At 44.3% G+C, this 23182-nt stretch overlaps 1 protein-coding gene across 5 annotated transcripts in view; it reads right to left on the bottom strand.

Moving 5' to 3' along the window:
• POFUT3 (protein O-fucosyltransferase 3) overlaps window positions 1–23182 on the bottom strand; it is a 72741-nt gene that overhangs the window by 32957 nt on the left and 16602 nt on the right. The gene's annotated exons all lie outside the window — the stretch shown is intronic.

The following is a 23182-nucleotide window of genomic DNA, read 5'->3' as shown; positions in this document are numbered from 1 at the left end:
ACATTCAGTTCCACGATGCTTTTCCTCTGCTACTAGGTAACAGGGAGAGAGCCCTGTGGCTCCCCCGACTTGGACCGTTCTCCCCCTGCACCGTTACTCCTCGCCCCTGCGGCACACTTGCTTTGCTAATCCCAAAGAGACGGGCTTAGACGGGGGCGCTCAAGTCATGCTGGCTTCGATATCTACAATAGCGTAGCCTGTGTTCCATGGAGAAGTGCTCTCTTCGAAACTTCCACCCGAATTTTCCTTCTCTGGTAGTTATATTTCAGGTGAGAAATTGTTTAACCAGCTCTAAGGTCATTTTAATTGGGGCTCATGATGAGTGAGCAGGGATCCTATTTCCTCCATGAGCACTCCCTTCATTAACACTGTGACTAAGAAAACCTCGCAATTAGTTTGTATCCTTCGATATAAAATCAGGATGACAATTCTCCCAAGTTCTGATCCTTACAGACATGCCATAAAAAAACTTGCACGTTTCAAATTCTGCGTCTTTGTCAGCAACTAGAGATTATAAACTGCCAACTGAAGATGCAATATATTTTATATTAATGGTATATTTCATTTCCCAAGAGCCAACAAGTTCATAAACAGGGATAATAGTTTCTAGGGTAAGTTTTGAATCTAGCCAATATGGCACATAATGGGAAAGGGTATACTTCTCTTTAGAAACGGCAAGTAAAAAAAAAAAAAAAAACAGCCATTACCAAAATTTTTAAGAAGGCACCAGAGTGTCTAAGAAAGAACACGGGTTTCTGAGCCAAGGGAGTTAGGGCTAAAAACTCAGGTTGCCACATGAATATGACACGGAGCGTGTTGTTGTAGCCCTGAGCCACAGGACCCTCGCCTTTCCAATGAGGAAAATATTGACCTTACAGGACTATTTTGTGCCTGTAACACAGAGAAAGGGTATTAAGGAAATGTTAGTTTCCTCCCCTTCTTCCCAGCACCCCACGGCCCCTCCTGCCCCAATCCCACGCCCCATTCAAGGATAGAACTGTCACCATCTGCAAAACCAGAGCTTCCAAAACAAAGCTGTGCCCGTAAGAAGAAACTGGCACCTCCCTTTCTTCCCTCCCCGCCTGCATCATTATGGCTTTCTGGTGTATTCAGGAAGGAGTCTTTCCAACCCTAGCCAGGCCTGGGGAGAACCGATATGCCACGCTGAAGACTGCTGCCCACGTCACATCAGAGATCCCTTTCCAGCCCCCTCCACCTAATTCCAACTTCCTCACTCTGGCTCCATTTTTCTTCTGCGAAATCTGTTCTTTTGCTTCTCAGTTTCCACTTGGACCTGTTTCCCTCCCTTTCCCCAATCCTGGTTAAATGGCCTGACAACTGATTTTCTAACCTCTCCTCTGGCGGCTCTCTGCTGCCCCCCATCATCACAAAATGGAACAGGTCGTGCTCTGGCCAAAAAAAAAATCTTCCAGGTTTCAGGAACGCTCAGCGTTTATTGAGGGCCTACTGCGTGCGGGGCACTGTGGTAGGTATTGGAGACATGGTGGTGAGCAAAATCAGAAAATGCCCCTGCTCTCACGGAGCTTACAGTGAAAAAGGCGGACATTAATCAACTCCTCACAGAAGTAAAAGCAATGCCAGACTCAAACATGGGTTATGAAATGCAGTGAGTGCCTGAAGTAAGGGACTTGACCTTGTCAGAGAGGTCAAGGACGACTTTCTGGAGGTAGTGACATGGCTGGGACTGAAGGATGGCTGGAATAAACAGAAGGAAGAAGGAGGAGGAACATTCCAGAAGGGAGGCAGCATGTGTTCGGTAGGAGGGAGCATGGTAATACAGGGGACCACGGGCCATCAGTGTAGCCAGAGGGAGCAGAGAAGAGGCTGACTGGAAGCAGCTGGATGAGCCAGAGGCCACTGTGGGGGCCACATAAGTGGTTATGGCAGCTTGGAGTAAAATGTTAAGGTAGAGCCTGGGAGAGTGGAGAGATAAAAAAAAAAAAATTAGAAAATATCTTCAGTATTTAGGAAATAAAACCAAAAGAATTTTAGGATGAGTCGGATACCCATGGAGGGTAAGGGGGGAGGAAGTCTCCAAGGGAGACCTAGTTTCCCGACCTGCATAAACAGATAGACACTGCAGCCGTTCTCTGAGTTTGGAGGTGACTTTGGGACCCATAAAATGGATACCAAGCAGACGGCAGGTTATTTAGATATCAATAGAAGGTCAGAAGAGAGGTCGGGAGTAAAGACATAAGTGCGGGTGCTTTCTGCTTAGGGGCTGCAGCGCCGGTCAAGGAGGAGACTCCCGAGGGCAGTTGTTCTCAACTACTGAGGAGGACCCCCAGGGGGATTTCTGGAACTTTTCAAGGTGGGGAGATGAGGACAGGTGTCCCACAGTGATTTGGGAGTGCTATTGCCACTCGATGGGAGGGGACCCCAAAATGCGAGACTCCTTGAAAAGCACAGCACAGTTCACGGAGAAGAAACGTCCCAGGTCCCACATGTCATGCAAGTGAAAACCCTGTTTTTAATTCTCTTCATCTTCTGCATAAACACCAAGGCTTGTATTTCCTGCCTCGTTTCAATTTACATTGAATTTTCCAGGCATGTAAGAAGCATATAAATTAAGGGAAGAGTGGACTGCTCCTCAGTATTTACCCAGAGCTACTCCCCATTTTAGAAAAATCACATCACTGCTCGCGGTAACTGAGCACCAGGTCAACACTCCTCCGTCGGTCTACAGAGCAGATGCCACATACAGAATAGCCACATTCCCAATCACGGATTCGACACAGAGGCGCAAGCGTGTACCGACTTCATTCAGCCTTCTGTGTGACCAGGCACGCACACATATACTGAGATGCCCACCAAACAGAAATGATCTTCTTGTATATTACAGATAGGGCAGTATATGTTTTTGTTTTAGGTCACATGTTGTTATAAGAAGTAGGCATTTAGACTGATGGGATTGTAAACCCCTGGCCCAGGGACAGAATCTAGAGCGAGAATCAGAGAAGGTAGCAGATCCAGTTGGTGAATTCCAACATTTAATGGCCAGCCAGAGAAGGGCGCCCTCGCAAGAGCAGACAGACAGAGGAGAAACCCAGAAGTGCTGAACTGGAGAAGCAAAGAGGAGAGGACATGTAGGGAAGGAAGTCCGCGTTAATGATGTCCAGTGTTGCTGAGAAGTCAAACAGGACGAGGACCAGAAAATGCCTTCATCTTATTTAGCAACATGAAGGATTTGGCAGCAGGGATGTCACCGATAATTTAGCAAGGGCCGTTTCAGGGGTGTGCGGGGGCCCGGAGCGGGGAGCTGAGAAGTGCGGGAGGGGCAGAGGGAGAACCCGGAGATGGCCATGACATGGTTCTCGGAGGATTTGTCACAAAGGGGAAATGATAAAAGGTGATGAGGTGAGTAAGGGGACTGTTTACTGTCTACACAGATTTGCTAACATGACCTTTGTCTCTCCAGGGGAAACTGATAACGTGGACCCTCCGCTCAGGGGAGCTCAGGTTGGTTGAGGTTGGCAAGAGAGAAAGGGAAGGTGGGATCATGGGCAGCAGAAGGATCTGGAGCCCGAGTTCAGATGGGCTCCCTCTCACCGGATGAAACATTTTCGACAGCCCATAAAATTCACTTTTTCGGATTTTATGAAATTAAGTGCAACTCTGTGAGTTCTGAATTAATCCTTCATATTCTAGCTTCCTATAAGCAGATGAACAGGTCAGGGAGTGGCAGAGACTGCCCTAAGTCACCCTGTTGTCCAAGACAGAAGGAAGTCGTTTAAAAAACACCACATAGAAATTTACCGATTCGTAAAGATAATCAATAATCTTAAAACTATGGCTTAAGATGGGGCGCCTGGGTGGCTCAGTCACTTAAGCGTCCGACTCTTGGTTTTGGCTCAGGTCATGATCTCAGGGTCGTGACATTGAACCCCGCGTTGGGCTCTGCGCTGGGCCTGGAGCCTGCTTGAGATTCTCTCTTTCCCTCCCCCTCTGCCCCTCCCCCTGCTTGCTTGCTCTTTCTCTCTCTCTCAAAACAAAACAAAACAAAAAACAAAAAAACAAAAACAATGGCTTAAGATTGGTTAAATTTATGAATGTCATACCTCAATTTAAAAGTTAAAAAAAAATAAACTACCTATAAGCATTTCCCAATTATAAATACTACAATAGATCCCTGAAGATCACTTAAAGGGATTGCAGATATAAGGTGAACTCCAATAAGTATTGCCTACTTCTGTGGCCAGGCCTGAATGAGTAGGAATACATGACACAGTGAAAAGGGGGGGCTGTGTCTATTCCATGTTGGTGCTAAATATTCTTAGAAAAGTTTTGACCACTACCTATGAGGCTTACAGGGATCTTGTCTTAGCAGCTTGAGAGACCTTCGAAAACAAAGCCCAGCAAAGATGCGAAGAAGCTGCAGAAAAACGTAACTGTTCAGTGACTGGGTTGCAAAATTTGCTCACATAAGTGCAATTCAGATGTGTCAGAGAGGAAAGGAAATGCATCTTCTGTGTAACTAATCCAATGCTGTAAACCCGCATCCTCTGGGCATGAATACAAAACAATAGATACAACGCAATCTAATGCAAAACCTCCCAACAGTCGTGCTATTCATTCTCTCCAGGTAAAAATGTCTGTCTGGTTTCTCAGCTTCTACCTCCCTCTCTACCTCTTTTCCACACCCTGTGTGGCACTGGAGAAGATGCTCTGGGATTGTGTGGTGTCCTCCCATTTCTCTGACCTCTGAGGTGATATCCTGCAGCTTCTGCCGCTGAGGCCGGCACCTGTGACATGTGGTCTGGTCCTGGGGGTCCCGCCAGGGCTTGGGGTGCTCCGCTGAAGGCTCAGCCCCACTCACTGCTCACAGGGGTACGCCTCTCTCAGGACACCCACATTGTTTCTGGTAAAATTGGGTCACTTTTAAGAGAGGCAGAGGGCAGGGGCGCCTGGGTGGCTCAGTCGGTTGAGCGTCTGCCTTCGGCTCAGGTCATGATCCCAGGGTCCTGGGATCGAGCCCCAGGTCAGGTTCTCTGTTCAGCGGGGAGTCTGCTTGTCCCTCTGCCTCTGCGATCTCTCTCACTTTTGCTCTCTCTCAAAATAAATAAATAAAATCTTAGAGAGAGAGAGGCAGAGAGCACTAACTGCAGAGGAGGCTGGCACCACAGGGCTGTCCAGGGCGAAGTGTACAATCGCCTGTAGGTAAGTCTGGGTGCACGCTCTGCCACAACGTGGCCAGGTGCTCGCCTCTGGCCTTGGCCAGTGGACATTCTGCACCTTCACGCTCCGCAGACTTCCAACACAAGAACACACAAGCTTTGGAGAACAGACCAGAAGCCCCTGCCTGGCCACACCAGGCTGACCACTTAACTATGCTGGACCCTACGTTTTAGCTCAGGACCCTCCTGTCTTTGTGTTTTCCTCAACTTACCGAGGTATTTCTTTTTTTTTTTTTTTTTTAAGATTTTACTCATTTATGTGACAGAGAGAGAGAGAAAGAGCACAAGCAGGTAGAGCAGCAGAGGGAGAGGGAGAAGCAGACTCCCCGATGAACAGAGAACCCGACGCGGGGCTCGATCCCAGGACCCTGGGATCATGACCTGAGCCGAAGGCAGACGCTCAACTGACTGAGCCACCCAGGCGCCCCATATCAAGGTATTTCTAATGTCTCCACTTCAAAATGTGACCCGAAGGCAGGGTTTGGGGGGTTGGCATGGGCAAATACAAAATGTTGGTACCTACCTTCCTTTACTTCTCCCTCTTTGTTCGTGCCCCACAACACCGAGGGCTAGAAAGCACGAGGCTTTCTCCCCTTCCTTCTACCATGGAGACGCAAGGCTTGTGTCCAAGCAGTCATGACTGGAAGGGGTACCTTCTCAAGAGGAGAAGTCTCTGAGCTGAGTACTCTAGTCTTAGTTTCCATTATGTTAAAGTGGGAACTAAAGACATGTAGAAAATCCCCACAAGAGAGCAGTCTGACTTTAGAAAGGAAAGAAAATAACAAGAAATAAGAAAAGCTGAACATCAAAGTTACATACGAATGTCAAACTTTTCTTGTGTAGCAGTCCAACCTTCCACCAAAGGGGATGGGGGCCTTGGACCAGCAAGGAAGATAGTAACCTACTCAAAAGGAAAGAAAACTTCTTTACCCCAAACCATCTCTGTTAGTCTACTTTTATTTTTATTTATTTTTATTTTTTATTTAATTTTTTTAAGTAGGCCCTATGCTCAGCGTGGAGCTCAACCCGGGGCTTGAACTCACGACCCTGAGAGCAAGATTTGAGCTGAGATCAAGAGTCGGATGTTTAACTGACTGAGCACCTAGGCGCCCCAGTCTACTTTGAAATCTATTATAATCTTATTATCATTGCTCCTGAACTTTACATTCGCTCATCTGAATATAAACATGATAGCAATCCTAAACATGTATACACTTAACAAGAGACTGTCAAACTACATGAGGCAAAAATCAATAGAACAGCAAGGAGGAAACGGTGAATTCATTATTACAGTTGGAGACTTCAACACCCTTCTATCGGAAATGGACAGATCTGGCAGGTGGAAAATCAGCAGACATACTTGAACCAAACAACACCATCCACCAACTGAATATAATTGACGTCTATGCTCTACTGTATCCAACGCCAGCAGAACACACAATTCTCTCAAGTTCACATGCAACATTCATCAAGATAGACTATACTCTGGCCATAAAACACACCTTAACAATTTTAAAAAAATAGAAATCATACAATGTCTACTCTCAGACCACATTGGAATGAAACTAGAAATCAAGAACAGAAAGATAACAGGAAAATCTCCAAATATGTGCAGGTTAAACATCACACTTCTAGTAACACATCAGTCAAAGAAAAACCTCAAGAGTAATGTAAAAATTTTTTGAGTACATGAAAATGAAAATGCAACTTACCAAACTTGTGGGATACAGAGAAAGCGGTGCTTAGAAGTACATTTTTTAAAAGATTTTATTTATTTATTTATTTATTTATTTATTTATTTATTTATTTAAGAGAGAGAGAGAGAGAGAGACAATGAGCATGAGCAGGGGGAGGGGCAGAGACAGAGGGAGAGGGACAAGCAGACTCCCCACTGAGCGCAGAGCCCGACACAAAGCTCTATCCCAGGCCCCTGAGATCATGACCTGAGCCGAAACCAAGAATCGGATGCTTAACCATCTGAGCCCCTCAGGCACCCTTTAGAGGTAAATTCATAGCATAGAATGCACATATTCGAAAAGAAGAAAGATCTAAAATCAGTAACAAAAGTCTCCACTTTAGGAAACTACAAAAAGAAAAGCAAATTAAATCCATAATAAGCAGAAGCAAAGAAATAATAAAAATTAGAGCAGAAATCAATGAACTTGAAAACAAGAAATCAACAGAGGAAAATCAATGGAACCAAAACTGGTTCTTTGAAAAGATCAGTAAAATCAATAAGCCTCTAGCTAGGCTAAGACAAGCAGAGAGAGAATACACAAATTATTTATCAGAAATGAAAAAGGGGAACATCACCACAGATCCCATGGACATTAAAATGATAATAAAGGAATATTATAAACATAATCATTATGCTAACTCAGTATTAATAACTCTCTGTCATTTCTTATTAAGCATCGACCATGCCCCTGGCAATGTTTTGCACTTTACATGAATTATCTCAAAACTTCTCAAACACTCTACAGAAATTGGAATTATCCTCATATTATAAATGAGAGAAGAAACTTAATAAGGTTCAGAAACCGTGCTAATGTCACACATGTAACAAGTCAGCCCTGCCCCAACTGACTGTCCGAACCCAGTTCTTTCCATTACACCACAGAGTTTCTCAAGCAATGTGGGGGTACATAGTTTGGTTATGGTGTGGCTCTCCCTGCCCAAAACAGGCCACCATTACTTCTGCAAAGAATGGAAATGTATACAATGAGACCTGCCTTTGTGCGTGATGAGAGAAGTTCTTTCTCTCGGTCTGAGTATTTCAGAATAGTCTGGCTAATATAAAACGACCTTCAGCTTCTTTCTTCCAAGAAATAATGTGATATAAAATAGAGCATCATGGGTGTTACAGAGTGGATATGTACTTTCTCTAACTCATGACAGAAATGCACCAAGCAATTGAGGAGGAGGAGGGGACAGCAACAAAAATCTTGGCTAGTAAATAAGGAAGAGGAGCAATGAGGATAGGCAGCAAGGAGGATAGACACTTGACCTTAACTAAAATGAAAAGAAATAACCCAGTTCACATTTAAGCTGAGCAAATCTTCCCCATGTGCCAAAACTCACCACCCCCCGCATCACCACCACTGTTAGCAACCACCATTTCATTCACTGTGACCGACAAAATCTCCCACCTGTTTGAACAGCATGGTGTCCTGCGGCCCAGTGTCAATATGAAGACAGAGCACGGGCCGAGGGGGGGCACAGTGACAGGATGGGCCAAAGCAGAAGAAAAGTGGTTGCCATGAATAGCAAAACTGCTCATTTCACCTCTATGCTTTCAATTCCTCTCCATATACTGGTGACCCAAACCAGGGACTATCTGGAAAGCTGAATCTAGAGGTTGAAAATAGGCCACTTGGGAAATGAGAGCGTGAGCATTTGCCTTCGCTTCAAACCGCAGGACGACTGAGTTGCAAGCTTCCAGACTGCTTGATATCACGTATGAAAGTAAAAACTAGAGTTTAGTTGCCTTGAGAATAAAGAGAAGATGGGCCACCCTAGCCAATCAGGTATCAAGGTCTGGAAAACCAGGAACTTCACAGTCACTGACCAAAAGGGAATCTACTGGGACTGTTTTAACATGTGCACTGCAGCAGACAGCAGGCTCAAGTAACCCTGAAGCTTCTCGGCCTACAGAGCTGCACAGTTTTAGGACCGCATGTACAATTCTCCCCCAGGGAATGTGTATTCGGGGTCTGCGTGCTACTGAGTGGAGACAGTACAGAAAGAATCTCTGTCTCATCCCTCCTGGATCCAAGCTTTTGCTCAGCATCAGCTAAGTCATAAGAATCTTATTCTAAGCAGAGGCCCCTGGTTCTGACACTTTCAGACATCACCAGATGCTCTATTATTAGTCCAACAATGAAGTGCTCCTAAAAGACCAAATGGTGCCCATGTGGCCGAAAGAATACAGTAATTGCATAATGCCTGTGAAAGAATCATCCAAATTCACATGTCCAATTATGAACAGTTTTCCAATTTCGACATGAGACATTCTTGGAAACTGTCACAAGGCAGATGTCTTAAAGAGGATTTTATTTTCCCGAAGGCATAATGTTATAATTGGATATTCTGTTACCAAAGACCAAAGCATGAAATAAATCATAGGCATACATAAGCAACAACAGGATATAAAACCAAAGATACAGCTATAAATTCTCATGATAGAACTTAGAGATTTTATATTAAGTCATAAAACATTAGTGGTGGAAGCCACCTAAGAGACCATCTCGGAGCTGTTCCCAATACCCCCACCCCCACCCCCAAGACTAGCTACATCGCTACTTCTTGGGAAGTTTGATAAAGAACACAGATTCCTGGACCTCATTTCCAGAGATGTTGATTTGGTCTAGAATGAGAAACAAAATGCTGTATTTTTCTTTTAACGTTTCCAGGTGATTCAAAAGACTCATGGGGCGCATGGGGTCGGGGAGGGGGTAGAGTGTGGAATGACCCATATAAAATGGATGTTTTTCTGCTAGATTTTCTGACTAAATGCCGAAGGCTTCATCAGTAAACAAATGTCAATGTATTTGGCAGTGAATTATAGGACTACGGTTAAACACGGCTCTTCGCGTGCAACTAAAAAAAATATAGTTACCAATGATCAGGATATCAAATTTAGATGTCTGTACTCAGGAAAGTAAAATATGAACATGTCAATAACCTTGAGGATTAAATATTTATGTGTCCGTGGAAGCAAAATATCTAGTGATCAATAATTTACGACATATTGTTTTTACCCATCAGGAAGGAAATGAATAGCTGCATTTATGCTGTTTATGCATCATGGTTGTGGTAAGTTGATAACGTGAGGTTGAACTAAGTGTCTGAAAGGCCAAGGAGTTAAATGAAAAAGCACAGTTAATTTTTCTCTTTGGACACCTGTGTATATAAAAATAGATACCGCTAAGACATCAAGACATCCATTCTATCTCCAAAGCACATCTCAAATCTACCCATTTCTTTCTCCACTACCTCCCACCCTAATCCAGAGCACCATGATTTTCACTTCTTTAATGGAAACTGTGCCTCGCTTCCACCTTCACTGTCCAATCCATTCTCCATGGAGAAGCCATCAGGGATCTTTTTAAAACATCAATCAGAAGAGAAGAAAACCAAAATCAGATCATAGCAATTCTGCTTAAAACCTTCTGATATTTTCCCATTGCACTTAGACTATATCCAGACCTTTAACTCTGTCTATTGGAGCCCTTTATCACAGGAGTGTGTCTGCCCCTCAAATCTCATCTATGCTCCCCCTTCGCACCCCTGGTGCTTCTGCCACAGCAACCTTCTTTCTGACCCTCCCTCCCATCAGACTGCTTCCCGCTCTCCTATGCATCAGCTGCTCCCTCGACCTGAAATTAATTCCCTCCACTTTGTACACAGGTTTGTCTCTTCCTATGTTTCAGTTCTCAGGCTCAAATGTTATGTCCTCATAGAGGCCTCCCCAGTTACTCTGTCGAAAGCCAAAATGCTCATCCCTAGCTGGTAGCATCCTATTTACATATTCCGTAAGCTCCACGGGCAGAGCCTGCTGTGTTTACGACTATAACCCCAGCACCCAGCAGAGGGCTATGCATATAATAAAGGTTTCTTAAATGCGGCACCTGGGTGGCTCAGCCAGATAAGAGCCTTCAGCTCAAGTCATGATCCCAGGATCCTGGAATGAAGCCCCACATCGGGCTCCTTGCTCAGCAGGGAATCTGCTTCTCCCTCTGCCCCTCCTCCTGCTCGTGTTCTCTCACTCTCGCTCTCTCTCAAATAAATAAAAATAAAATCTTAAAAAATAATAATAAAAAAATAAATGTTTCTTATATAAATGAATGAGGAGCAGACCCTGACACCAGCAGGGCATACATCCTGAGACATTCTCAAATTCTCCCAAACCACAGATATGGTAGCATACAATGTCCTCAAAACATGGAATCAGGTGGACTATTTCACACAGATCCAAACTGTAAATTAGTCCAGTGCTCTACTCTTTGATCTACCTAGATAGCTATCTGCTGCCCAATAACCATGGTTTCTTAAAACACTGCTTTGTCTTCACTTTCCTTATCAGCACTGGCAGTTTACTTCCTTCCTTTACTTTTTCACAAATACAGAAATTTTTAATATTTCAAGAGATCTCCAGCATATGCAACAAGTATATAACACGAAGCCAGCTGAGAGATGGAAGCTGGCGGTTCTTGTCCCTCAGGCATGGGACACTCCCTAGCACCTCCTCTCTCAAAGGCCAGGACACTCAATCTACACCTTAGAATGCTCTAGATGGGGTGGACCAAAATGTGAGTGCAAAATCAGTGAAAACGAAGGGTCTGCCGTACTCTCTTCAGTTTGTTTTTTTGTTTGTTTGTTTTTTAATTTTTATTTTTTTAAAGATTTTATTTATTTATTTGAGAGAAAGAATAAGAGAGAGAGAGCATGAGAGGGAGGAGGGTCAAAGGGAGAAGCAGACTCCCTGCTGAGCAGGGAGCCAGATGCAGGACTCGATTCCGGGACTCCAGGATCATGACCTGAGCTGAAGGCAGTTGCTTAACCAACTGAGCCACCCAGGCGCCCCTGTTTTTTAATTTTTAAGAGCAAAGAGCACACATCAATGAAAGCGGCATGGTTTTATTTGGGGTGCCTATGAGCACTGGTTGTCTGTTTTGCAGACGGGAGCTGCCAGCTTGTCTCGGAGGGTTTCCCGGTGTCAGAGAATCTGCCCAGAACTGGATCGGGGCCAACCCATCCGTCGGCCCAAATTGCTGAAGCTGCAGTCATGAGATCTGTCCACTGCGTCCTCATGTCTGCCAGAAGGAAAGTGCTGGGCTCTGGCCCTATTTACTTCTGTGCTTCCTTCCAGATTTGTAAGGTTAGTCTGGGAAATGCTTTCAGATTTTCAGCCCTTTTGCTTTTTCTTTAATCTCTATATAACCACACGCTACCAAAAGAACAGAGAGGGTTAAAAAAGAAGAGGGAGGCTAGGTCAGAAACAAGGCCAAGAGGATTCCCGTCCTGCCTGAACAACCCTCAAAACTAAACATTATGAGGCTCACTAAAGCCTTTGTCCTTACACCAAACGAAATCTAGCAAAATTCAGTTGATTTATCCTTTTATGTGGAAAGGATGAAAATCAAGTAATATTAATATGTAATTTTTTCATGGAAGGAAATGAATACATTAGCTAGAAGAAATATTAATGTCTTTACATAATTAACACTCTTCCCAAAGGCATCCCAATAAAGCAAAAAAGTCTAGGAATTGGATAATTTATTAATAACTGTTCTTACTGTCCTTGCACTTAACTCTCTCCTGAGACAAAATATCTTTGTTATTTAAATTTTTATTTATACCAAATTAATACCTGCATATAGCTTTAAAAGTGAGAAAGGCTTTTTATCAGGCCATTAACACCAGATAGCGGTGTCCTGCCCCACACCCATACCCCCTTGCCACATGCCAGAAGTCACCACTCCTATTCTTTCAGGTGTTTCTTCTCTACTCACACTTCAAAAACATCCAAATAACATGCTTAGCATGCTATTTCTTGATTTTTCAGTTTTAGATAATACCTACTATCTTCCTGCTATGGAAGATGTAAATTGAACTCACCTAGATCACCCTTCCCCCACATATTTGTCTTCCCTCCTCTTCCATCTTTTTTCTTTTTTTATAAAGTTTTTATTCAAATTCCAGTTAGTTAACATACAGTGTTATGTTAGTTTCAGGTGTACAATATAGTGATTCAACACTTCATACATCACACGGTGCTCATCACAAGTATGCTCCTTCAACCCCATCACCTACTTAACCCATCCCCTCACTCACCTCCCTTCTGACTCCTCATCCATTTTTGATTATGTATATATCCATGCTTTCATTATTGCAGGTATAAATATTATTTACTGCTGAGCCAAACCAGTGTGTTATCATTACATTTTCTTTCTTAAAAATCTGTTTTCTTTTGTTTCCAAATCTCCGGCCAACTCTTCCCACACCTTCCCAAAGCCCTATAAAACGCCTCTTAAGCCAATCTGACAACATACCTTGCAGATTACAAGTCTTCAGCACAAGAGATTCTGAGTATGTCGGAAATAGAGCCCACAGAGTTAGGGTTTTGTTTGTTTGTTCACCCATGACCTTAGGGTGAGCTGTGTTTGGAAACCACTCATCTACAGCAAAATAAGTAAGGTCATAAACTCTCAAGTTTTAGAAATCTAAGTGGCAGAGAATTTGGGTTTGGTTCTCCATCGGTTCCAGCATTACTTAAAGGAAACTTTCCAGAGATGCAAACAAATTTGACAGTTGAAAGAATGACCCACACATTATATTACATGAACGATCAAAAACAAAACAAAACAAAACTGTCACAACTCCCACTGAAAAAGCCCAAGTGTGAGTGGAGATTCTGGTTTGAAACTTTCACTTTCCAACCAACGACCTTGACACCTGAACACTGGGCATTAATAGGACTGAATGCCTCTGTTCTCATGACTGCTATTCCCTTGCTGTTAACCCTGGCTGCCAGATCTGATCTAGTCAAGGTAAGAATCAATCATACCCAACTGACGTGATAGAAGTTACAACACGCCTGTCCCCCAAGTGACCACGCTGACTTGCTGCAGTGCGGGACGAGGCGTGTGGCATCCACGCCGTGTGTCCCAATCTGCAGGCAGCCAGAGTGAGTGTTCTTCCTCCTGATTACAAAATTAGGAAGTAACATGGTACTAAGAAAATAGCTAAAACAGCCAAAAGTGATTGCTTCTAGGGACTAGAAAGTGAGGACCGAGTCTGCTGTTTCTTTGAAATAAGCCTTGTACCAGAAAGTTTCATTCAGCCGTGGACACAAAAAAAACTGATAAAACATAATTTAAATAAAACAGCGTGTTAATCATAGGGTCTAATGAACACATTCAAAAAAAGAATGCCAGGCACAGTGTGGGTAAGTTATGTAATATCTCAAGACCCAGTGAAGATAAAAATACCGTTCTCTGGGGTGCCTGGGTGGCTCGGTTGGTTGAGCGGGACTCTTGGATTCGGCTCAAGTCCTGATCTTATGAAACATGAGACTGAGCCCCACCATCGGGCTCTGCCCTCGTGGGGTGTCTGCTTGAGGATTCTCTCCCCCTGCCCCTCCCCGCCTTCCTGCGTGCACATGCGCACTCTCTCTAAAATAAATGGATAAATCTTTTTTTTTTTAAGATTTTATTTATTTATTTGACAGAGAAAGAAACAGCAAGAGAAGGAACACAAGCAGGGGGAGTGGGAGAGGGAGAAGCAGGCTTCCTGCTGAGCAGGGAGCCAGATGCGGGGCTTGATCCCAGGACCCTGAGACCATGACCTGAGCCGAAAGCAGACGCTTAACAACTGAGCCACCCAGGCGCCCCTAAATGGATAAATCTTAAACAAAACAAAACAAAAAACCAAAGTTCTCATTTCCTCCCCATCTCTACATGAGGAGATCAGGCCAGTTTCACTAACTCATTCATTCAACAAGGCTCCCTAAAGCCTGCCAGGTCGTGGGAAGACAGAAGCGAACAAAACAAAGCTCCTGGTCTTCCCGTACTTACATTCCAACGTGGGGAGACAGCTGATAACTTGCCCCAGACAAGTAAGCCAACTTCAGGGGTGATGGGTGCCATGAAGAGAAAATAAAGTGGTGTGGGAAGGGGAGCACTGCTCCAGAACGAAGCGAGGAAAGAGGCCTCTCTGAGGAAGGACCACTCACAGACACCCGACTGGTGGGAAGGAACAAGCCAGGAGAGCGCATGCCAGGGAGAGAAAGAGCAAGTGACAGGTCCTGAGGCTGGCAAGGCTTCCCCGGTGTGTGAGGAGGGACTGCGAGCAGCTCAGGGTGGAGAGGAGAGAGCACGATGAGCCTGAGGAACCCAGCAGGGCAGAGCCCGCAGTCTCAGAGGCCACAGTAAGGACCTGGAATTCTAACTAGAGGAGACATCACTGAGGGTCTGAGCAGAGCCCTGCCACTGGGTTCACCCTCTGTAAAGTACCACACAAATAGTTATGTAAGTCAAAATAAGACGTCTATCTAAAATAAGAGGTTTGGGGCACCTGGGTGACTCAGTTGGTTAACCGTCTACCTTCGGCTCAGGTCATGATCCCAGGGTCCCGGGATCGAGACCCGCATCGGGCTCCCTGCTTCTCCCTCTGCCTCTGCCCCTACCCCTGCTCTCTGTCTCTGACAAATAAATAAATAAAATCTTTTTAAAAAATTAAAAAATACAATAAGAGGTTTGGGGCGCCTGAGTGCTCAGTTGGTTGAGCGCCCAACTCTTGGGTTCGGCTCAGATCATGATCTCAGGGTTGGGAGATCGAGCCCCACGACAGGCTCTGTGCTCAGTGGGGAGTCTGCTTGAGATTCTCTCTCTCCCTCTCCCTCTGTGTCTCCCCCTGCTTGCGAATGTGCTCTCTCTCTCAAAATAAATAAATAAAATCTTTTTAAAAATAAATAAATAAAATAAGAGGTTTGATTACAGCAAAAATATATATATGTGGACAGATAAACACATATACATATGTATACATATATTGTATATAATATAATATACAATCTATCACCTAGTTATTATGAGCTTCTTTTCATGTTCAACTTCATTACTGCCCACACAGTCCAATTAAGTCCATCTCCTTCCCATCTCCCAAATAAGTCTTAATCTGGCAAGCTATTAAGAACAATTAGCTACTAATTCAATGCACAGAGCCCAAAAGAAGTTCAATCTCTGGAGACAAAAGTTACTAAGAACTAACACGTAATGGATGAGATCAGCAGAAATCTCTAGCCCTGAGCATGGTTCACGGATGTGTCACTCATGAAGTGGGTTATAGCCATATAAGGAAATCCATCAAGGCTGTTAGCACATCAACTGTGATATACTCATGTGAAACCAAACTTGTCTATTTTCTGTGCTTCTCCAGGGCATGGCAAGGGGACTGGCAAACGGTGCCACTCTGCAGAAACCCTGTACAACTTCATGTCCGAATAGAACCAATAGGACACATCCCGAGATACAAAGTAATTGTGAGACAGAACCCATCCTTGTCCCCACTCACCGAATTTATGCATGGAATGAAGGAGAACCCGTTTTAGGATTCTTGGATTCCATAACAAGGCCAAGAATACAGAAAAGGATGAGAGAGAACAGCCTGTGGGGGACACTTATTGAAGTGTTTCTATGGCGAGCACTTGTGCCCTGCTCTGAACCCCCTGCTTCCACAGGGCTGCCTGGAGAACTCTGAAATATGTAATATGTTCTTGTAACTTAGAGACAGAGGACTAGGGCCTACCTCACGCCTGAGGAGGCACCTGAGAACTGTGGACCAGGGATGGGCTCTCCTGACCCGTCTCCCTAGGAAAATCTAGAGGGTCAGGGGACGTGACCTGCCCATGATCCCAAAGCTAGCCAAAGCAAGAGGTGGGTGATACTTCCCTTGACACATGTTGGGAGCCAGTCGGCAGCCTCGGGTCCTCCTACGAGAGCCCTACAAGGAACAAAGAGACCTCAGCAGAAAGAAGCTGGATGTGTTCTGCAGGGTGCCAGGAGCTGGGAAGCCATCTGACTACGCAGAGTAGACGCAGCTTCCTGAGAAAGGAAACTGTAAAAGTCCAACAGGCAAACTCCAAATGGCATGCAAATGCCCCAGAATAGAAAAACTATACTTCATCCTCTGCCCGACCCACTCAAGGACACTGGCTTGAACCATCTGCCTGGTTCAGAAGATATGAAGCCACGCAGCCAAGTAAGAAATGTCCTATCTCCTTAATTCTCCTCCCTGTCCTCACTGCACCTCCACTGAGCTCCCAAAAGCAGCTGGTGATGGGGGGAGAGGGAGCAAGCAGAGGGTAGAGAGCAGAAAGAACACAAGTCCCTTGCCTAGGGCAGCGGGCTTGCGGCATGAAAAGAGCTCCAAGCTGGCGAACACAACAAATGTTACCTAGGCACATTCAGAGTCGGGATGGGATTCTACCTGGGACTGAACATGCCACTTACTAAGCTTGAAACTGCACTTGCAACGTAAAGTGACCATAAAATCGTCCATTGCTTCTGAGTGAGCACAAAGGCTGGAGATCTGCCAGATTTTCCAGTTAGGGATGGTGAAAATTAGCCCCCTGAATAAGGCTTTAAAGCACAGTGAGAAACACACACATGTTGATCTCATTCCATAACTCATGCTTGGTCATCGTCAGGCTTTGAATGAATGAATGAATGAACGAACAAACGAAATGTCTGAAGGGGAATGAGTAAACAAAAGAGTAAACCTGTGCACAAAACCCAGAACATGGAGAGATGGCTGGTAACAGAGTTCACTGATGAGCTAGCATTTCCAAAGGAGAAAGATGATGGATCTGTTGTGCAGGCTCATAGCCTCTGGTGTAGACAGTGTGGTAAAATATTAGTAAACAGAGTATGAGTTCTAGAATCAGATATTCTGATTTGGGTACATGATCAGGCACTTTCCATCTGTGTGACTTTGGGCAAGTCACTTACATTCTCTGAGCCTGTTTCCCCATCTCTAAAATGGTAATAATACCCAGGCAACTACATAGTGTTATGATGATTTTAAATAAGAGAATACATGGAGAGTATCTCTTTGGTGCCTGGCAGAGTGGGCAATGATAACAGCAGTGAAATCCCAATGGGTTTGCTATCATTCACTCTAAATGTATTTCATTACAACACTCTGGGAACTGGTAAGCTGTAGATGGCTTATAACAGAAACTTTTTCTCTTCCTCTGCTAAAGACCTTCCTTGTAACTCCAGTTCTTGAAGAAGTCTTCCGGAATGATACCACCCATTTCTAATGATTCCTTTACTCTATGTCTGCTCTGAGGTTGGAAATATAATCTGGACTATATTATCTCACACCTTGTCCATGAGGAGAAAGTTCTGGTTCCTACCACCCACACAGGTAACTGAAGACAAGCCTTTTCATGCCGTGCTTTACTTCCTTCTTCATCAAAAAAAGATAGAATGCCCACCTATGAGGCTGTTTTGAGAAGGCAATGAGATCATGTTCAAGGAAGCGGTAGGGGGAACATGGAGCCTACCACGAGGGTGGAGGTATTGGAGCTCCCAGCAAGCAGTCAGCACTCAGTCCCAGAGAGCTGGACTGGAGCTGTGCTTCGAGGAGGGCCAACCTGATGTCCTTCCTCTTCATAACCTCCAGACTTCATCAAGGTGTGCTCATCCCACATTCCTAAGGGGGTAAAATATTTCAGGAGTCTCCTTGTTTTCTTTATCTCCACGTGCCTCTGTTTACTAAAACCTCTGTTGAGAAGCTCACCTAAAACAGAAGCAGTTCCCCTGCTCTAACTAAGCCCATTCTCATCAAGGCTGACTCCAACCCCTCCTTCAGGAGAGACATCTTTCAAGAGAACTGTCTAAAAACCCAGAGTTGTGTTAGAAATCACTACAGTGACAGTTTTGAAGACTCCCATAACGCTTGGACTTTGGGTTTAAAAAAAAAAAACACTTTATTCACTTGTGACTGCTTTATTTTCATTTCAGAGAATTGTTAGTGAAGCTGAAGATTTGCATTTCTCAAATGGCTCAAACCAGACACAGTATTCACAGTGTTCGTATTAAGTAAATAACTCATATCTAGGAAGAAGAAAAAGAAAGTAGGCTACAAAGGAAACAAGAAAACTCAAAAATATTCTGGTTTACAATAGCTTCGAGGTTACGTAATCCTCCAAGTTTCCATTTCACTAAATTAGGTCAGCTTTTGACACCAGCATCATTTTCCCTGCCTTTTCTTTTTCAATCCTGCTGCGGCAGAGACCCAGGTGCAGTTGTGAGTGACCTACTTAATTAGAATTTGTGGAGCCCTCAGACAGAAACGTGTGGTGTCTTCATTCTATTTTGCTCAACAGACCTCCTTAATGAACTGAATCTCTAATTCAGCCAGCTAAAAACCACACATCTTAAGCAATTCCAAAATCCAAATATCCAAGTTTAATTATACTCATGAGTATACATTCAAATGTGGTAGAGGCAAAAGAGCGATGGATGAATCAAGTGTGAGGGCCCGTTGGCTCTCAGTCCCACTCTTTTGCTGACTCCAGTGCAATCTTGGCACATCCCTCACCTTCCAGGGCCTCAGTCTTGTTACCTTGGTGAAGAGAAGGTTAGACTCCTGCATCCTTTTTGGCTTGACTCTCTATGAAGATTTCCTGAGCACCTACCAAGGATAAGGTGCTAGATAAAAGGGTAGAGGAGGTACAAAGATGAACTGACGTTGCCCTATCCTCAAAACTTTCCACTCCGTGAAGGAAGAGAAGATCACACAGAACAAAACCAAATGCCTAGTTAACCTCATTTATCTTATTTATTCCTCAGGATTGGCATTGTGCCTGGCACACCATAGAGGCTGCATCTGATGGGAGGGAATCCGGAGTGGTTCACAGGTGTTCTATCTGAGTTGGCTTTTAAAAGGCCATTCAACTCTCAGGGGTTCCCTGATAACATTCTCCAATGTGATGCAAAATCTTAAGCCAACATGCAAGGTTCTCCTCGTTCTGGTCCCAATATACCATTCAATCTCCATCTCTCTCTTACCCAGAACTCTGCTACAGCCTTGCTGTACCTCAGATATTACCCATAACTTTCTACTTCTCTGCTCACATTCACGCCATCCCTCATCCCGACATGTCCTCCAATCTCAACACAATCCAATTCCGTTATCCCTCAACATTTCGAATTTCTCCTGTTTTATGAAGGCAGTCTTACAAAGCCTTTCCTGACTCCTCCAATCATATGTTCTCTCTCCCTTCTTTGAAATTCCACAAGATTTATTGACACTTCTGTTATGGTACATATGCCACTTAGAACTGCATTACTGCCAGGTTATATCTTTGTCTCAAGATAATAATCTGTGACATTAGATGCTACATTATTCATCCATGTTTCCAAACAAATGGTGGGTATTCAGTAGATTGTTTGACAAGACAAATATAGAAAGGACAATCTAGGACTCAGAAACTGAATAAACAGTGGCAGTAAATTAGTACATTTGTGGCTTCTGCTTAAAATGGTGACTATTGCAGTTTGATTCTTGAACCTAGGGTTTGGTTGATAGAATCACAGTGGTTAGAAGTTTAGAAGACAGGCTGGATTCAGATTTCAGAACCTTGAATGCCAGGGTAATAAAAATGGCATAGGGCACCTGGGTGGCTCAGTTGGTTAAGCGTCTGCCTTCGGCTCAGGTCATGATCCCAGGGTCCTGGGATCGAGTCCCGCGTTGGGCTCCCTGCTCAGCGGGGAGACCTACTTCTCCCTCTCCCTCTGCCTGCCACTATGCCTACTCGTGTTTTCTCTCTATCTCTCTGTCAAATAAATAAATAAAATCTTTAAAAAATAAAAAAATAAAATAAAATAAAAATGGCATATATTTAGATCTCAATGAGAGTCACGGATGGTTTCAGGAGCTGGAGAGTAACAAAACCTGAGATAGGAAGATCAAGCCAGAAGCATTCCAGTTAACGCATCAGTATCCTGGGAATTGGGTTGGAGGTAAGTCCATCTCTGAAAGAAGAATCGAGTCTTGGTGTGCTCATAAAACTAAGTGCATGAACCTATAGATCTGTGAGTCCTGGAAAAGTCACTAAGCTAAATACTGCTTTGTAGGCTTCCTGGCAATTCGATATTTTAGTACCCACCTCAATAAAAGGAAAGAGACTCACACCAAAGCATCATTACTAAATTTCCAAACTGGTGAATAAGAGAATACTTGATATTTTTCCAGAGAAGGGAGAGGGGAACAGAATACAAAGGAGAGGGAATCAAAATAGCTTTGGATTGCCCAGCAATAACAGCAGAAGCTAGAAGACAGAGGGAAAATGTCTTTCAAATTCAGAAAGAAAAGCATTTCCCACCTAGAATTCTATGCTGAGCCAAACCATGAATGAAGGTAAGGGTAAAATGAACACATTTTCACACATACAAAGTCTCTGAAAACTTACCTTCAGAACACACTGAAACAAAAGTATAAACCAAGAAAGAGAAAAATAAGGCATAAAAGAAACAGGAAGGGTGCCTGGGTGGCTCAGTCAGTTAAGCATCAGACTCTTGATTTCAGCTCGGCTCATGGTCTCGGGCTCATGAGATTGAGCCCTGCATCGGGCTCCCCACTCAGTGGGGAGTCTGCTTGGGATACTCTCCCTCTCCCCCCACAATCTTTCCCCCCATGTTCTCTCTCTCTCTAATAAATAAGTCTGAAGAAGAAGAAGAAGAAGAGGAGGAAGAGGAAGAGGAAGGGGAAGGGGAAGAGGAAGGGGAGGAGGAGGAAGAGGAAGAGGAAGAAGAAGCAGGGAGCTAACACAAGAGTAAGGCATAAGGAACCCCCAGAACAACAGCGAGCCAGGACAGCACCTGTGTACCCAGCAAAAAGGGCAAGAACTGGAGACTGGAGCAGGTCAGGAATCTCGGGGAGACAGGATGTGTTAACTTTCTGTCTTAGCTCTCTAACTTGCTTTTCCTCTTACATGATTTCCAAGGTCTATCGATGTTGGATGCTTGGAGCTCCAGGACATCCATTTCCACTGTTGTGTAGTGTCACATTGAATTTATATATATCACACTTCATTTGACCATTTTTCTCTTGTTGGACATTTAGGTGATTTTAAAAACCTTACTTAGGACAAACAATGCAATAAGCAATCCATGTGCATGTGTGAGATTTCGTGAGGCTTCATGCCTAGCAGTGGGATGATCTGGTATGAATTTATGTTGACTAGATATTGCCAGACCAATATCCAAAGTGGTCATATCACGGTGGCAGCCTTTCAAACAAAACTTTAAAAAAAAAAAAAAGATTTTATTTATTTGAGAGAGAGAGCGAGAGAGAGAGAGAGCACAAGTGGGGAAAGGGGCAGAGGGAGAAGCAGACTCTCCGCTGAGCAGGGAGCCTGACCAGGGGCTCGATCCCAGAACTCTGGAATCATGACAGATGCCAAAATGACTGAGCCACCTAGGCGCCCATAAACAAAACTTTTTAACATGTTATACATGCATATAGACCTCCAGTATTCCCAAATAACATGCTTAGATTTTACTTCTTGACTTGTCAGTTTTAGACAGTATATATTGATTCTTTCTACAGAAGATGAATATTCAACTCTCCCTCACCCCTGCCCACCCCACTCAATTTCTCACCCCCATAACCTTCCCCAAAAGTTGTATCATTTTAGATAGATTAGTAATCAGTGTTGACATCATTACGTCGTCTCAGTGAGCCATGTCATATACTAAGATGACTTTTCCCCCATAGCCTGTTTGCCCTGGAGTAGCATCAGATTTCTCAAAGAAATGTCTCACTATTAAAATCAGTAGCTATGGGGCGCCTGGGTGGCTCTGATGTTAAGCGTCTGCCTTCGGCTCAGGTCATGGTCCCGGGGTCCTGGGATCGAGCCCCACATCGGGCTCCCCACTCAGTGGGAAGCCTGCTTCTCCCTCTCCCACTCCCCCTGCTTGTGTTTCCTCTCTCGCTGTGTCTCTCTCTGTCAAATAAATAAATAAAATCTTTAAAAAAAAATCAATAGCTACACTTGGCAAGGGCGTTCAGCAGCGATGTGATGGCTGCTTCTGGCCTACAGCAAGGGGAGACCAGACTCTCTTAGTGGTTTCAGGCAGAGACCCCAGCCCAATCTCTAAAGGAAGAGTGTGGAAGTCTCCCTCTCTCTCCTCTCTCTCTCTCTCTCTCTCTCACACACACACAAATACAGATACACATTCACACCACTCTAAAGCAGATTTGCTTCCACTGACTTCCTAACTGATCAACCTTGCCTATATTTGGTCGAGTTGGCTCATCTTTACCCTCTTGCCCCCTCCACTCCCCCCCAGGAGCTCTGTATTTCCTGCCACCCCTGGCAGCTTGCTAATTCCCCTCGCTGGGTTTGGTTGCCCTCAATCCCAGCAGGACATATAATCAGCCTCAGGAAGTGATGAATACCAACTTACTCT

Source organism: Halichoerus grypus, chromosome 3, assembly GCF_964656455.1.
Source record: "Halichoerus grypus chromosome 3, mHalGry1.hap1.1, whole genome shotgun sequence".
NCBI lineage: Eukaryota > Metazoa > Chordata > Mammalia > Carnivora > Phocidae > Halichoerus > Halichoerus grypus.
The sequence above is the reverse complement of the archived record's forward strand: the minus strand, read 5'-3'. Positions and strand labels throughout refer to the sequence as shown.